We start from the raw sequence: 15,733 nt of genomic DNA, 5'->3' as shown, positions 1-15,733 counted from the left end.
CTTGGGAAAGCTACTCCAGCGAAGTAGGAACCGGGTGGGTGTTGCACCACCGGCAAGAGAGAGAATCACCTGGGTATTGGTAGGGGTCTGGAGATCTGTGTGATATAAGCCTCAGGCTGCCGGTTAGGGATAAACGGCAGGCTTGATTCAGTGCTCTCTTCAGTGGAAGTGTCCCAGTGCGGCATCCCCTGGCCTCTGAAGTTTCAGTGCCAGCTGGAGAGAGACACACACAGATACTCAAACCCCAGATATCGGCCCAGTAGTGGAGTAGCAAAGATGGCACCCTCTACACTCCTTCTTCCTTGTAGCTCCTGGGTGGGGGGGGGTGTAAGTATCCATACACCTACCCAGCTCAGCGGACCAAGCCTGCTGGGAAATTTGGTTATGTTCCAGTCTCTGGATTTTACTCTTGAACAGTCCAAAAAGGGCCGAATTGCCCGAAAACCTTACAGGAGATATCTGTACACTGACTGGTGTCTCTCAGTCCCCCCTCTCTCTCAGGAAGATATCTGTACACTGACTGGTGTCTCGCAGTCCCGCCTCTCTCTCAGGGAGATATCTGTACACTGACTGGTGTCTCTCAGTTCCCTCTCTCTCTCAGGGAGATATCTTCACACTGACTGTTGTCTCTCAGTCCCCTCTCTCAGGGAGTTATCTGTATACTGGTGTCTCTCAGTTCCCTCTCTCTCTCAGGGAGATATCTGTACACTGACTGGTGTCAGTCAGTCCCCTCTCTCTCAGGGAGATATCTGTACACTGACTGGTGTCTCTCAGTCCCCTCTCTATCAGGGAGATATCTGTACACTGGTGTCTCTCAATTCCCTCTCTCTCTCAGGGAGATATGTGTACACTGACTGGTGTCACTCAGTCCCCTCTCTCTCGGGGAGATATCTGTACACTGACTGGTGTCTCTCAGTTTCTTCTCTCTCTCAGGGAGATATCTGTACACTGACTGGTGTCTCTCAGTTCCCTCTCTCTCTCAGGGAGATATCTTCACACTGACTGTTGTCTCTCAGTCCCCTCTCTCAGGGAGATATCTGTATACTGGTGTCTCTCAGTCCCCTGTCTCTCAGGGAGATATCTGCACACTGACTGTTGTCTCTCAGTCCCCTCTCTCAGGGAGTTATCTGTATACTGGTGTCTCTCAGTTCCCTCTCTCTCTCAGGGAGATATCTGTACACTGACTGGTGTCACTCAGTCCCCTCTCTCTCAGGGAGATATCTGTACACTGACTGGTGTCTCTCAGTCCCCTCTCTATCAGGGAGATATCTGTACACTGGTGTCTCTCAGTTCCCTCTCTCTCTCAGGGAGATATGTGTACACTGACTGGTGTCACTCAGTCCCCTCTCTCTCAGGGAGATATCTGTACACTGACTGGTGTCTCTCAGTCCCCTCTCTCTCAGGGAGATATCTGTACACTGGTGTCTCTCAATTCCCTCTCTCTCTCAGGGAGATATCTGTACACTGACTGGTGTCTCTCTGTCCCCTCTCTCTCAGGGAGATATCTGTACACTGACTGGTGTCTCTCTGTCCCCTCTCTCTCAGGGAGATATCTGTACACTGACTGGTGTCTCTCAGTCCCCTCTCTCTGAGGGAGATATCTGTACACTGACTGGTGTCTCTCAGTCCCCTCTCTCTCAGGGAGATATCTGTACACTGACTGGTGTCTCTCAGTTTCTTCTCTCTCTCAGGGAGATATCTGTACACTGACTGGTGTCTCTCAGTCCTCTCTCTCTCTGGGAGGTATCTTTACACTGACTAGTGTCTCTCAGTCCCCTCTCTCTCAGGGAGATATCTGTACACTGACTGGTGTCTCTCAGTTCCCGCTCTCTCTCTCAGGGAGATATCTGTACACTGACTGGTGTCTCTCAGTCCTCTCTCTCTCAGGGAGATATCTGTACACTGACTGGTGTCACTCAGTCCCCTCTCTCTCAGGGAGATATCTGTACACTGACTGGTGTCTCTCAGTCCCCTCTCTCTCAGGGAGATATCTGTACACTGGTGTCCCTCAGTTCCCTCTCTCTCTCAGGGATATATCTGTACACTGACTGTTGTCTCTCAGTCTCCTCTGTCTCAGGGAGATATCTGTACACTGACTGGTGTCTCTCAGTCCCCTCTCTCTCAGGGAGATATCTGTACACTGACTGGTGTCTCTCAGTTCCCTCTCGCTCTCAGGGAGATATCTGTACACTGACTGGTGTCTCTCAGTCCTCTCTCTCAGGGAGATATCTGTACACTGACTGGTGTCTCTCAGTCCTCTCTCTCTCTCTGGGAGGTATCTTTACACTGACTAGTGTCTCTCAGTCCCCTCTCTCTCAGGGAGATATCTGTACACTGACTGGTGTCTCTCAGTTCCCGCTCTCTCTCTCAGGGAGATATCTGTACACTGACTGGTGTCTCTCAGTCCTCTCTCTCTCAGGGAGATATCTGTACACTGACTGGTGTCACTCAGTCCCCTCTCTCTCAGGGAGATATCTGTACACTGACTGGTGTCTCTCAGTCCCCTCTCTCTCAGGGAGATATCTGTACACTGGTGTCCCTCAGTTCCCTCTCTCTCTCAGGGATATATCTGTACACTGACTGTTGTCTCTCAGTCTCCTCTGTCTCAGGGAGATATCTGTACACTGACTGGTGTCTCTCAGTCCCCTCTCTCTCAGGGAGATATCTGTACACTGACTGGTGTCTCTCAGTTCCCTCTCGCTCTCAGGGAGATATCTGTACACTGACTGGTGTCTCTCAGTCCTCTCTCTCAGGGAGATATCTGTACACTGACTGGTGTCTCTCAGTCCTCTCTCTCTCTCTGGGAGATATCTGTACACTGACTGGTGTCTCTCAGTCCTCTCTCTCAGGGAGATATCTGTACACTGACTGGTGTCTCTCAGTCCTCTCTCTCACTCAGGGAGATATCTGTACGCTGACTGGTGTCTCTCAGTCCTCTCTCTCTCTCAGGGAGATATCTGTACACTGACTGGTGTCTCTCAGTCCTCTCGCTCAGGGGGATATCTGTACACTGACTGGTGTCTCTCAGTCCCCTTTCTCTCTCAGGGTGATATCTGTACACTGACTGGTGTCTCTCAGTCCTTCCTTGCTCAGGGAGATATCTGTACACTGACTGGTGTCTCTCAGTCCCCTCTCTCTCAGGGAGATATCTGTACACTGACTGGTGTCTCTCAGTCCTCTCTCTCTCTCAGGGAGATATCTGTACACTGACTGGTGTCGCAGGGAATTGGCGAGGGAAGTTTGGATGGGAAATGGATGATACAGAAACAAAATGGGGCATCTTCAATTGTTTTTAACCTCCCCCTTCAGAAAGTGTGGGCTCTGCAAAGATGTCAAAGTACGGCTGTTTGCAGAAACGTGTAAGGGTATCTCAGTTCTGCATTGGTTAACGTCATGTGAGATATCATCTCCACAAATGACAGACTCAGCAGCTTTTACTTCCTGCACCAAGTTTGCAAACAATGGGAGACAGATTCAAGAAATCATCAAAGAACTTTCCCCACGGCTTGCACACAGCTCAAAACACTCGATTTGATTCCAGTCTGTAAATCACTCCTGTTTATCTGTTATTCTACATAAACCTCCTCGAACCCCTCCATTAGATTCGAAAGAGAAAATGCTGGAAAATCTCAGCAAGTCTGGCAGCATCTGTAGGGAGAGAAAAAAGCTAACGTTTCGAGTCCGATGACTCTTTCTCAAAGCTGATTCCAAGTTTCAGATTCCAGCATCCGCAGTAATTTGCTTTTACCCTCGATTAGATTCCAGTCTGTAACTCAATCCCGGGTATCTGTGACTCTATATATAAACCATCCCGAACGTCTCGATTAGTATCCAGTCTGTAACTCACTCCCCGGTTTCTGTTATTCTGTATATAAACCACCCCAAACCCCTCGATTAGATTCCAGTCTGTAACTCACTCCCGGGTATCTATTATTCTATATATAAACTACCCCGAACCCCTCGATTAGATTCCAGTCAGTAACTCACTCCCAGGTATCTGTTATTCTATATATAAACCACCCCGAACCCCTCGATTAGATTCCAGTCAGTAACTCACTCCCAGGTATCTGTTATTCTATATATAAACCACCCGGAACACCTTGATTAGATTCCAGTCTGTAACTCACTCCCGGGTATCTGTTATTCTATATGTAAACCACCCCGTACACCTCAATTAGATTCCAGTCTGTAACTCACTCCCGGGTATCTGTTATTCTATATATAAACCACCCCGAACCCCTCGATTAGATTCCAGTCTGTAACTCACTCCCGGGTATCTATTATTCTATATATAAACCACACCGAACCCCTCGATTGGATTCTAGACTGTAACTCACTCCCGGGTATCTGTTATTCTATATATAAACCCCCCTGAACCCCTCGATTAGATTCCAGTCTGTAACTCACTCCCGGGTATCTGTTATTCTATATATAAACCCCCCTGAACCCCTCGATTAGATTCCAGTCTGTAACTCACTCCCGGGTATCTGTTATTCTATATATAAACCACCCCGAACCCCTTGATTAGATTCCAGTCGGTAACTCACTCCCGGGTATCTGTTATTCTATATATAAACCACCCTGAACACCTCGATTGGATTCTAGACTGTAACTCACTCCCCTGTATCGTTATGCTATGTATAAACTACACAGATGTTCTCAATTAGATGTCTGTCAAGTACAGACAGTATGGAGACATAGAGGCTGGTGTCAGTTAATCTGATTCCTCATAGGGGCTCAGCTTCAGTCGACGCTAGAGAAAGGTGCGGCGAGGGAGTGAGAGAGATTTGGAGTCAGGAAGAGGTTCAGATTTAAGGTGGGTAGTTGGAGGTTGTTGATTATTGTGGGTCTCGCTTTGCTCGCTGAGTCCCGGACCCCAGGTGGGTGGGGCTGGGACGAAGTCCCTTGTTGTGGTCATGAATTAGCTGAGGTAGTGTTGGTGACGGAACAACAATGAGAACGGCTGCGAGGGGGCTGAGATAAGTTGCCTTAACCATAGCAAGCAAGGTTTAAGCCCTCTTGCCTGGAGCAGCAACTTCCTCTCCCAGCCTGTGATTTTTATTTCTGGTGCGATTTCTCGTTAATTATCCTCCCTGTCGAACCTATGGCACAGGAACAGGAGGAGGCCCATTCAGCCCCTCTCGAGCCTGTTACACAGGAACAGGAGGAGGCCCATTCAGCCCCTCTTGAACCTGTTACACAGGAACAGGAGGAGGCCCATTCAGCCCCTCTCGAGCCTGTTACACAGGAACAGGAGGAGGCCCATTCAGCCCCTCTCGAACCTGTTACACAGGAACAGGAGGAGGCCCATTCAGCCCCTCTCGAGCCTGTTACACAGGAACAGGAGGAGGCCCATTCAGCCCCTCTTGAACCTGTTACACAGGAACAGGAGGAGGCCCATTCAGCCTCTCTTGAACCTGTTACACAGGAACAGGAGGAGGCCCATTCAGCCCCTCTTGAACCTGTTACACAGGAACAGGAGGAGGCCCATTCAGCCCCTCTCGAGCCTGTTACACAGGAACAGGAGGAGGCCCATTCAGCCCCTCTCGACCCTGTTACACAGGAACAGGAGGAGGCCCATTCAGCCCCTCTTGAACCTGTTACACAGGAACAGGAGGAGGCCCATTCAGCCCCTCTCGAGCCTGTTACACAGGAACAGGAGGAGGCCCGTTCAGCCCCTCTCGAACCTGTTACACAGGAACAGGAGGAGGCCCATTCAGCCCCTCTCGAGCCTGTTACACAGGAACAGGAGGAGGCCCGTTCAGCCCCTCTCGAACCTGTTACACAGGAACAGGAGGAGGCCCATTCAGCCCCTCTCGAATCTGTTACACAGGAACAGGAGGAGGCCCATTCAGCCCCTCTCAAGCCGGTTACACTGAACAGGAGGAGGCCCATTCAGCCCCTCGCAACCTGTTACACAGGAACAGGAGGAGGCCCATTCATAAGACCATAAGACATAGGAGTTGAAGTAAGGCCATTCGGCCCATCGAGTCCACTCCACCATTCAATCCTGGCTGATTTCAACTCCATTTACCCGCTCTCTCTCCATAGCCCTTAATTCCTCGAGAAATCAAGAATTTATCAACTTCTGTCTTAAAGACACTCAACGTCCCGGCCTCCACCGCCCTCTGTGGCAATGAATTCCACAGACCCACCACTCTCTGGCTGAAGAAATTTCTCCTCATCTCTGTTCTAAAGTGACTCCCTTTTATTCTAAGGCTGTGCCCCCGGGTCCTAGTCTCCCCTGCTAATGGAAACAACTTCCCTACATCCACCCTATCTAAGCCATTCATTATCTTGTAAGTTTCTATTAGATCTCCCCTCAACCTCCTAAACTCCAATGAATATAATCCCAGGATCCTCAGACGTTCATCGTATGTTAGGCCTACCATTCCTGGGATCATCCGTGTGAATCTCCGCTGGACCCGCTCCAGTGCCAGTATGTCCTTCCTGAGGTATGGGGCCCAAAATTGCTCACAGTATTCTAAATGGGGCCTAACTAATGCTTTATAAAGCTTCAGAAGTACATCCCTGCTTTTATATTCCAAGCCTCTTGAGATCAATGACAACATTGCATTTGCTTTCTTAATTACGGACTCAACCTGCAAGTTTACCTTTAGAGAATCCTGGAATAGGACTCCCAAGTCCCTTTGCACTTCAGCATTATGAATTTTGTCACCGTTTAGAAAATAGTCCATGCCTCTATTCTTTTTTCCAAAGTGCAAGACCTCGCACTTGCCCACGTTGAATTTCATCAGCCATTTCTTGGACCACTCTCCTAAACTGTCTAAATCTTTCTGCAGCCTCCCCACCTCCTCCATACTACCTGCCCCTCCACCTACCTTTGTATCATCGGCAAACTTAGCCAGAATGCCCTCAGTCCCGTCATCTAGATCGTTAATATATAAAGAGAACAGCTGTGGCCCCAACATTGAACCCTGCGGGACACCACTTGTCACCGGTTGCTATTCCGAAAAAGAACCTTTTATCCCAACTCTCTGCCTTCTGCCTGACAGCCAGTTGTTAATCCATGTTAGTACCTTGCCTCGAATACCATGGGCCCTTATTTTACTCAGCAGTCTCCCGTGAGGCACCTTATCAAAGGCCTTTTGGAAGTCAAGATAGATAACATCCATTGGCTCTCCTTGGTCTAACCTATTTGTTATCTCTTCAAAGAACTCTAACAGGTTTGTCAGGCACGACCTCCCCTAACTAAATCCATGCTGACTTGTCCTAATCCGACCCTTCACTTCCAAGAATTTAGAAATCTTATCCTTAACAATGGATTCTAGAATCTTGCCAACAACCGAGGTTAGGCTAATTGGTCTATCATTTTCCATCTTTTTCCTTGTTCCCTTCTTGAACAGGGGGGTTACAACAGCGATTTTCCAATCCTCTGGTACTTTCCCTGACTCCAGTGACTTTTGAAACATCATCACCAACGCCTCCACTATTTCTTCAGCTATCTCCTTTAGAACTCTAGGATGTAGCCCATCTGGGCCCGGAGATTTATCAATTTTTAGACCTCTTAGTTTCTCTAGCACTTTCTCCTTTGTGATGGCTACCATATTCAACTCTTCTACTGTGAAGACTGACGCAAAGTACTTATTTAGTTCCTCGGCTATTTCCTTGTCTCCCATCACAAAATTACCAGCGTCATTTTGGAGCGGCCCAATGTCAACTTTTGCCTCCCGTTTGTTTTTAATGTATTCAAAGAAACTTTTACTATCATTCCTAATGTTACTGGCTAGCCTACCTTCATATTTGATCCTCTCTTTCCTTATTTCTCTCTTTGTTATCCTCTGTTTGTTTTTGTAGCCTTCCCAATCTTCTGACTTCCCACTACTCTTTGCCACATTATAGGCTTTCTCTTTTGCTTTGATGCATTCCCTAACTTCCTTTGTCAGCCATGGCTGCCTAATCCCCCCTCTGATAACCTTTCTTTTCTTTGGGATGAACCTCTGTACTGTGTCCTCAATTACTCCCAGAAACTCCTGCCATTGCTGTTCTACTGTCCTTCCCACTAGGCTCTGCTCCCAGTCGATTTTCGTCAGTCCCTCCCTCATGCCCCTGTAGTTACCTTTATTTAACTGTAACACCTTTACATCTGATTCTACCTTCTTTCTTTCAAATTGGAGATTGAATTTGACCATATTATGATCACTGCCTCCAAAGTGCTCCCTTACTTTAAGATCTTTAATCAAGTCTGGCTCATTACATAACACTAAGTCCAGAATGGCCTGTTCCCTCGTGGGCTCCATCACAAGCTGTTCCAAAAAGCCCTCCTGTAAACATTCAATGAATTCCCTTTCCTTGGGTCCACTGGCAGCATTATTTACCCAGTCCACCTGCATATTAAAGTCCCCCATGATCACTGTGACCTTGCCTTTCTGACATGCACTTTCTATTTTGTGGTGCATCTTGTGCCCCTGGTCCTGACACCACTGTTAGAAGGCCTGTACATAACTCCCATTATGGTTTTTTTGCCTTTGTGGTTCCTCAACTCTACCCACACAGACTCCACATCATCCGACCCCATGTCGTTTAGTGCTATTGATTTAATTTCATTCCTAATTAACAAGGCAACCCCGCCCCCTCTGTCCACCTCTCTGTCTTTTCGATAGGTTGTGAATCCCTGGATGTTTAAATGCCAGTCCTGAACCCCCTGCAACCACGTCTCTGTGATGCCTACCACATCATACCTGCCAGTCACAATCTGGGCCACAAGCTCATCTACCTTGTTCTGTACACTGCGCGCATTTAAATATAGCACCTTTAATTCTCTATTGACCGTCCCTTTTTGTTTTCTTAGTGTGGTGGACCTTGGTTTACTGAGCCTTTCCATACACTGTGTCATATTTTGTGGGTTGGGGACTATTGTAACCTCTCCTGAGTTCTGTCTTTTCGTGCTTTTTTGTATTCCTAAGCAGCTACGCTTCCCACTGATTACTTCACCTCTTGGTTCCCTGACTTTCCCTTCCCCCCCAATCTCTAGTTTAAAGTCCTATTGACCACCCTATTTACTCTTTTCGCCAGAACACTGGTCCCAGCTCGGTTTAGGTGGAGACCATCCCAACGGTATAGGTCCCCCCTGTCCCAAAACTGATGCCAGTGCCCCATGAAAAGGAACCCCTCATTCCCACACCACTCTCTCAGCCACGTGTTAACTTCCCTTATTCTTGCCTCCCTATGCCAATTTGCACGTGGCTCGGGCAGTAATCCGGAGATTATGACCCTTGAGGACCTGTTTTTTAATTTGAATCCTAGCTCTTTATAATCTCTAAACAGGTCCTCTTTCCTAGACTTGCCCCTCTCGAGCCTGTTACACAGGAACAGGAGGAGGCCCATTCAGCCCCTCTCGAACCTGTTACACAGGAACAGGAGGAGGCCCATTCAGCCCCTCTCGAACATGTGACACAGGAACAGGAGGAGGCCCATTCACCCCTCTCAAGCCAGTTACACAGGAAAAGGAGAAGGCCCATTCAGGCCCTCTCAAGCCAGTTATACAGGAGCAGGAGGAGGCCCATTCAGCCCCTCTGGTGTCTGTTACACAGGAACAATAGGAGGGGGCCCATTCTCATAAATGGGCTTAGGGAAGTCACTTGCAGATTTCTACTGCCCTCTGTCTGAGAACATAATTCCCTTTGTCTTTCCTGAGTGCATTGAGGGGCTAATCTAACCACCTTGATCATTTACCCTGGACTCCACCCTCCAGCACAGCATTTATTGTCCATCTCTCATTTCCACTTGAGGAGATAGTGTTAGCTGCAATCTTGAACCTGCTGTCATCTCCGTGCGATGTAGTTATTCTATCCCTAGCCCTGTAACCTCTTCCAGCCCCTACACCCCTCCCTATCTTTGTAACCTTTTCCAGCCCCTACAACCCTCCCTATCTCTGTAACCTCTTCCAGCCCCAACACCCCTCCCTATCTCTGTAATCTCCTCCAGCACCTACACCGCTCCCTATCTCTGAAACCTCCTCCAGCCCTACAATCCTCCATTTCTCTCTGACCTCCTCCAGCCCTTACACCCCTCCCAGTTCAGTAACCTCCTCCAGCCCCTGTAACCCTCCCTATCTCTGTAACCTCCTCCAGCCGCTAAAGCCCCCTCTCTCTGCAACCTCTTCTAGCCCCTACAACCCTCCCTATCTGTGTAACCTCTTCCAGCACCTACAACCCTCCCTCTCCCTGTAACCTCCTCCAGTCTCTAAACCACCCCGACCTCTGTAACCTCCTCCAGCCCTACAAATCCTCCATTTCTCTCTAACCTTCTCCAGCCCTTACACCCCTCCCAGTTTTGTAACCTCCTCCAGCCCCTGTAACCCTCCCGATATCTGTAACCTCCTCCAGCCGCTAAACCCCCTTCTCTCTGCAACCTCTTCCAGCCCCTACACCCCTCCCTATCCCTGTAACCTCCTCCAGCCCCTACAGACCTCCCTATCGCTAAAACGTCCTCTAGCTCCTTCAACCCTCCCTATCTCTACAACCATTCCAGCCCGTACAACCCTGCCTATCTCTGTAACCTCCTTCAGCCCCTACAACCCTCCCTATCTCTGTAACCTCCTCCAGCCTCTAAACCCTTCCTATTTCTGTAACCTGCCCCAGTCCCTTCAACCCTGCCTATCTCTGTAACCTCCTTCAGCCCCTACAACCTTCCCTATCTCTGTAACCTCCTCCAGCCTCTAAACCCTTCCTATCTCTGTAACCTGCCCCAGTCCCTTCAACCCTGCCTATCTCTGTAACCTCCTTCAGCCCCTACAACCCTCCCTATCTCTGTAACCTCCTCCAGCATCTAAACCCCTCCCTAGCTCTGTAAACTCCTCCAGCACTTATTACCCTCCCTAAATCTGTAAATCTCTCCAGCCCTTCCACCCCTTCCAGTTCGGTAACCTCCTCCAGCTCCTGCGGCCCTCCCTATCACTGTAATTTCCCCCAGCCCCTTCAACACTCCCTATCTCTGTAACCTCCTCCAGCCGCTAAACCCCCCTCTCTCTCTGTAACCTCCACCAGCCCTTACAACCCTCCCTATGTCTGTATCCTCCTCCAGCCCCTACAACCCTACCTACCTCTGTAACCTCCTCCAGCTCCTGCAGCCCTCCCTATCTCTGTAACCTCCTCTAGCTCCTTCAACCCTCCCTATCTCTGTAACCTCCTCTAGCTCCTTCAACCCTCCCTATCCCTGTAACCATTCCAGCCTCTACACCCCTCCCTATCTCTGTAGCCTCCTCCAGACTCTACACCCCTCCCTATCTCTGTATCACCTCTAGCCCCTACACCCCTCCCCATCTCTGTAACCTCCTCCAGTCCCTATACCCCTCCCTATCTCTGTAACCTCCTCCAGCCTACACCCCTCCCTACCTCTGTAACCTCCTCCAGTCCCTACACCCCTCCCTATCTCTGTAACCTCCTCCAGACCCTACACCCCTCCCTATCACTGTAACCTCCTCCAGCCTCTACACCCCTCCCTATCTCTGTAACCTCCTCCAGACCCTACACTCCTCCCTATCACTGTAACCTCCTCCAGCCTCTACACCCCTCCCTATCACTGTAACCTCCTCCAGCCTCTACTCCCCTCCCTATCTCTGTAACCTCCTCCAGCCTCTACGCCCCTCCCTATCTCTGTAACCTCCCCCAGCCCCTACACCCCTCCCTATCTCTGTAACCTACTCCAGCTCCTCCAGACCTCAATACATGTTTTCAAGAGAGTAATCGCTGATTAGTGGTTCTTATATATCACTTTGAAACCAGATGCCAACTGAATGGGTTAGGGAGCGAGAAAGAGACAGAGAGAGAGTGACAGAGAGAGAGACAGACAGAGAGGCAGAACGAGAGAGAGAGCGAGAAAGTGAGAGACAGAGAGAGAGACAGAGCGAGTGACAGAGAGAGACAGTGAGTCAGAGAGAAAGACATAGCGAGAATCACAGGAGAGATATAAAGAGAGGGATAAGAGACAAAGATAGATAGAGAGAGACAGAGCAAGAGAGAGACAGAGGGAGAGAGAGACAGAGGGAGAGAGAGACAGAGGGAGACAGAGAGAGAGACACACACACACAGAGGGAGACAGAGAGAGACATAGAGAGAGGCACAGAGAGAGGCTGAGAGACAGAGAGCGACACACACATGGGAGACAGAGAGGGAGACAGAGACAGGCAGAAAGACAGAGACACACAAAAGAGAACCAGACAGACAGAGAGAGAGAGAGAGAGACTGACAGAGGGAGAGAAACAGACAGAGTACAAGCCAACAAGAGAGAAAAAGAGAGAGAGAGAAAGAGAGAGAGTCAGACAAAGAGAGAGAGTCAGAGAAAGAGAGAGAGTCAGAGAAAGAGCGAGAGTCAGAGAAAGAGCGAGAGTCAGAGAAAGAGAGAGAGTCAGACAAAGAGAGAGAGTCCGAGAAAGAGAGAGAGTCAGAGAAAGAGAGAGAGTCAGAGAAAGAGAGAGAGTCAGAGAAAGAGCGAGAGTCAGAGAAAGAGCGAGAGTCAGAGAAAGAGCGAGAGTCAGAGAAAGAGCGAGAGTCAGAGAAAGAGCGAGAGTCAGAGAAAGAGCGAGAGTATTGGACAGCAGAGAAACACAGAGTGAGGGAGAGGGAGAGAGAGAGAGCCTTGGAGAAAGGCAAAGACAGCGAGAGAGAGACAGAAACAAAAACAGGGATAGATAGAATGATGAGAAGGGAGAGAGATTAAAGGATGGTCTGAGGGACAGCATGAAAGAGTGGTGAAGCAACCTTGACTGCAATGCCCCACCTAGCCCACCATCAGCCGTACCCCCGGGCACACCGAGCTCATCTGGGAGAGGGACTCCTGCTAGGAGTCGGGAGCTCTTCCCGGGTGGGGGGTGAGCGCCAAGATGCTGGCTCACATTCCGAGCCCCCTCCTCCTCCAACCCACAAGGGACAGGATTGGATCCTCCCCGCGGGAACGCCAAATTGAGGAAAGGGGGTGGCACTCCGAGGAGAGGTGCGATGTTTGTGGCTTTCTGTTGATGCCAGTGGGCAGTCTCCAGGGTGTCACCGCGGGACTTTCCAAGGTCGAAGGAATCAGTGATGTTGGCGTGGGCGAAGAACAAGCCCAGCCCTTCGTCCGTCGCCCACCTGCCTAGCCGTCCACCGGGGGTCACTCGCTTGTGCACCCTCGCCTGCCAGCCTTTGACCCCCCCCCCCCCCCCCCCCCCCGCGGCTTGGAGGAGACCGTGAGGAAGAGGAATGGGCGGGGCAGCGCAGTGGGTTAGCAGTGTGGCCTCACGGCGCCGAGGTCCCAGGTTCGATCCCGGCTCTGGGTCACTGTCCGTGTGGAGTTTGCACATTCTCCTGGTGTTTGCGTGGGTTTCGCCCCCACAACACAAAGATGTGCAGGTTAGGTGGATTGGACACGTTAAATTACCCCTTAATTGGAAAAAATGAATTGGGCACTCTAAATTTATTTTTAAAGAAGGAAGAGGAATGGGCGTCAGCTAGTCGGTGCTGCTCCGCCATTTTCAGAAGATCGAGGCTTCGCGAACATTCGCTGAGCCCAATTCGCCTGCCTTCCCTCCGCAACCCTTAATCCTCCTCCTGATTTGAAAAACGATCTCTGCCTCGAAAAATGTTCAAGGACTCGGCCTCCGCCATTTCTGAGCATGAATTAATTCCAAAGATTCGCCACTCTCTGACCTCCACATCGTCGGAACTAAGGGGAAATTTTATCATGGCCAATTCATCTAACCCGTACATATTTACTGTGGGAGGAAACCGGAGCACTCGGAGGAAACCCACGCAGACATGGAGAGAAAGTGCAAACTGCACACAGACAGTCACCCGAGGCTGTACTCGAACCCGGGTCCCTGGCACCGTGAAGTAGCAGTGCTGACCCGCCGTGCCACTGTGCCTCTCAAAATAAACGCCAGGGTTCCATTTGCCTTGCCGATTACCTTCTGCCAAGATCTCTAGGTTTCACGAACAAAGACGCTCCCTCCCAACACCCACAAGTACGACGGCTTTCTGCAGCCTCTCTCCATTTACATCATAATCAAGTCCTTTCTTACAAAACTAACAATGTGATAGATCCTACACATCGATTTCCGACAGCGATCCAGCCGCTCTCTCTCTCTCTCTGCTCTGTTGAGAATCTGCCTCGCAATTTATCACAAATCTGCTCACTCTCCTCTTAGCTTGACTCCGCTCGCAGTTAGAACTTTCCAGGCTCCGGATGAGCCAGAAGGTCTCTCGGTTCCCCCCGGTCATTTGCTCACGGAGAGCCCGGCAAACGTCTACGGCAAGACCTACCTTACGATGTGTTTGTTTTGGACCCAAGGGTTCCTGGCCGAACGTTTGCTGCCTGACCCTCTCCCCTTCTGTCTCTTTCTCCTTTTCTCGCTGGGCTATGACGCACTTTCAGAGAAATATTGGAAGTCTCACCCGCTCCTTCCGGAAGATGAAGGGCTGTCCTTCCGGCCCGACAGGCTGCGAGAGGTCCAATGTCACAGACCACAGATCGATCCGTTCCGGTGATCGCTGAGAGGCAGTGAGGTGAGAAGGAGCGAGGGAAAGGGGTGCCGTTGGGGGGGGGGGGGGGGAGGAGGTTGCTGGTGAATCGACGAGCGACGGAGAATGCAGGGCGGAGTTCAGGCAACCGGATTAAACCTGCTCAGTCACCATGGAGAAATCTCGCGGTGTTTTCAGGGCTGGGGAACGCGGGCGAGAGAGAGACGGTTTCTGCAAATGTAAAACAAGAAGACCAGGGTTAGAGGGAGATGACCACACACACCCCTCTCCCCACCTCTCGGTTCCAACTCGCTTAATTTTTAACCCCGTCTTGGAGCCATCGTGATTTCCGACCTCGAAGGTTCCCTATCGGGTGGGGGTGTGTGGAGTTTACTGTTTCTCGCTTGACGGCAGATCTGCTTTTTTGTAAGTTTGCGGAGGATTGGGGACACTTCTTTGGAAGGGCGAATAGTTTTGGGCAGGAATAAATTTAGAGTACCAATTCATTTTTTCCCAATTAAGGGGCAATTTAGCGTGGCCAATCCACCGACCCTGCACATCTTTGGTTTGTGGGGGTGAAACCCACGCAAACACGGGGAGAATGTGCAAACTCCACACGGACAGTGACCCAGAGCCGGGATCAAACCTGGGACCTTAGCGCCGTGAGGCGGGAGTGCTAACCACTGCACCAGCGTGCTGCCCTGTCATGATTCTATCCTGAAAACCTCTCTCTCTCTCTGTCTCTTATGTGTTGTCTCTCTCTTTATCTCACTCTATCTCTCTCTCTCGCTCCCTCCACCCCTCTCTCGGTATCTATCTTTCTCCATCTTTGCTCCATTTCTCTCAATCCATCTCTTTCCCTCTATCTATCTCTCATCGTCTGTCTCTTCATTTTTCTCTTTCCCTCCCTGTCTCTCTCTCTCTCACTCTGTCCCTCCTCAGTCTCCCACCTCTTGTAGTACTCAGTTCCATTTGAGTTGCCAACTCCCTTACCTCCAACGCCTCTCACACTGTGCGACTCATAGTCAGGACCGGTAACAACTGAGATTTAACATGCTCCAGGTTTACAGAACAAGACACTGCTTTCCAAAACCACCCACACAACCAACCCTCGACCAAACGCAAACCCAGACAGTTTGGGGCGACGGAACAGAGATCAAATAAACCCCATACCTGCCTGAGATCTCAGAGAACTAAAATCACAGACTCACAAACACCCACTCGAATCAGAAAACAAGACATTTAAACTGTAACCCACCACAAGGCACATTGATTAA

The 15,733-nt window shown here is 50.0% G+C and overlaps 1 protein-coding gene across 2 annotated transcripts in view; it reads right to left on the bottom strand.

Moving 5' to 3' along the window:
- LOC140392903 (lymphocyte activation gene 3 protein-like) overlaps positions 1-14,684 on the bottom strand; it is a 215,671-nt gene extending 200,987 nt beyond the window's left edge. The window contains exon 1 of one of the 2 annotated variants that reach the window (XM_072478673.1): positions 14,259-14,684. The gene's annotated coding sequence lies outside the window, so the exon portion shown is untranslated. The remainder of the gene's footprint in view (positions 1-14,258) is intronic. The other variant, XM_072478674.1, reaches the window with a different exon arrangement.
- Positions 14,685-15,733: the final 1,049 nt, after the last annotated feature.

Source organism: Scyliorhinus torazame, chromosome 16 (assembly GCF_047496885.1).
Source record: "Scyliorhinus torazame isolate Kashiwa2021f chromosome 16, sScyTor2.1, whole genome shotgun sequence".
NCBI lineage: Eukaryota > Metazoa > Chordata > Chondrichthyes > Carcharhiniformes > Scyliorhinidae > Scyliorhinus > Scyliorhinus torazame.
Note: the sequence above shows the minus strand (reverse complement) of the source record. Positions and strands in the feature narration are given on the sequence as shown.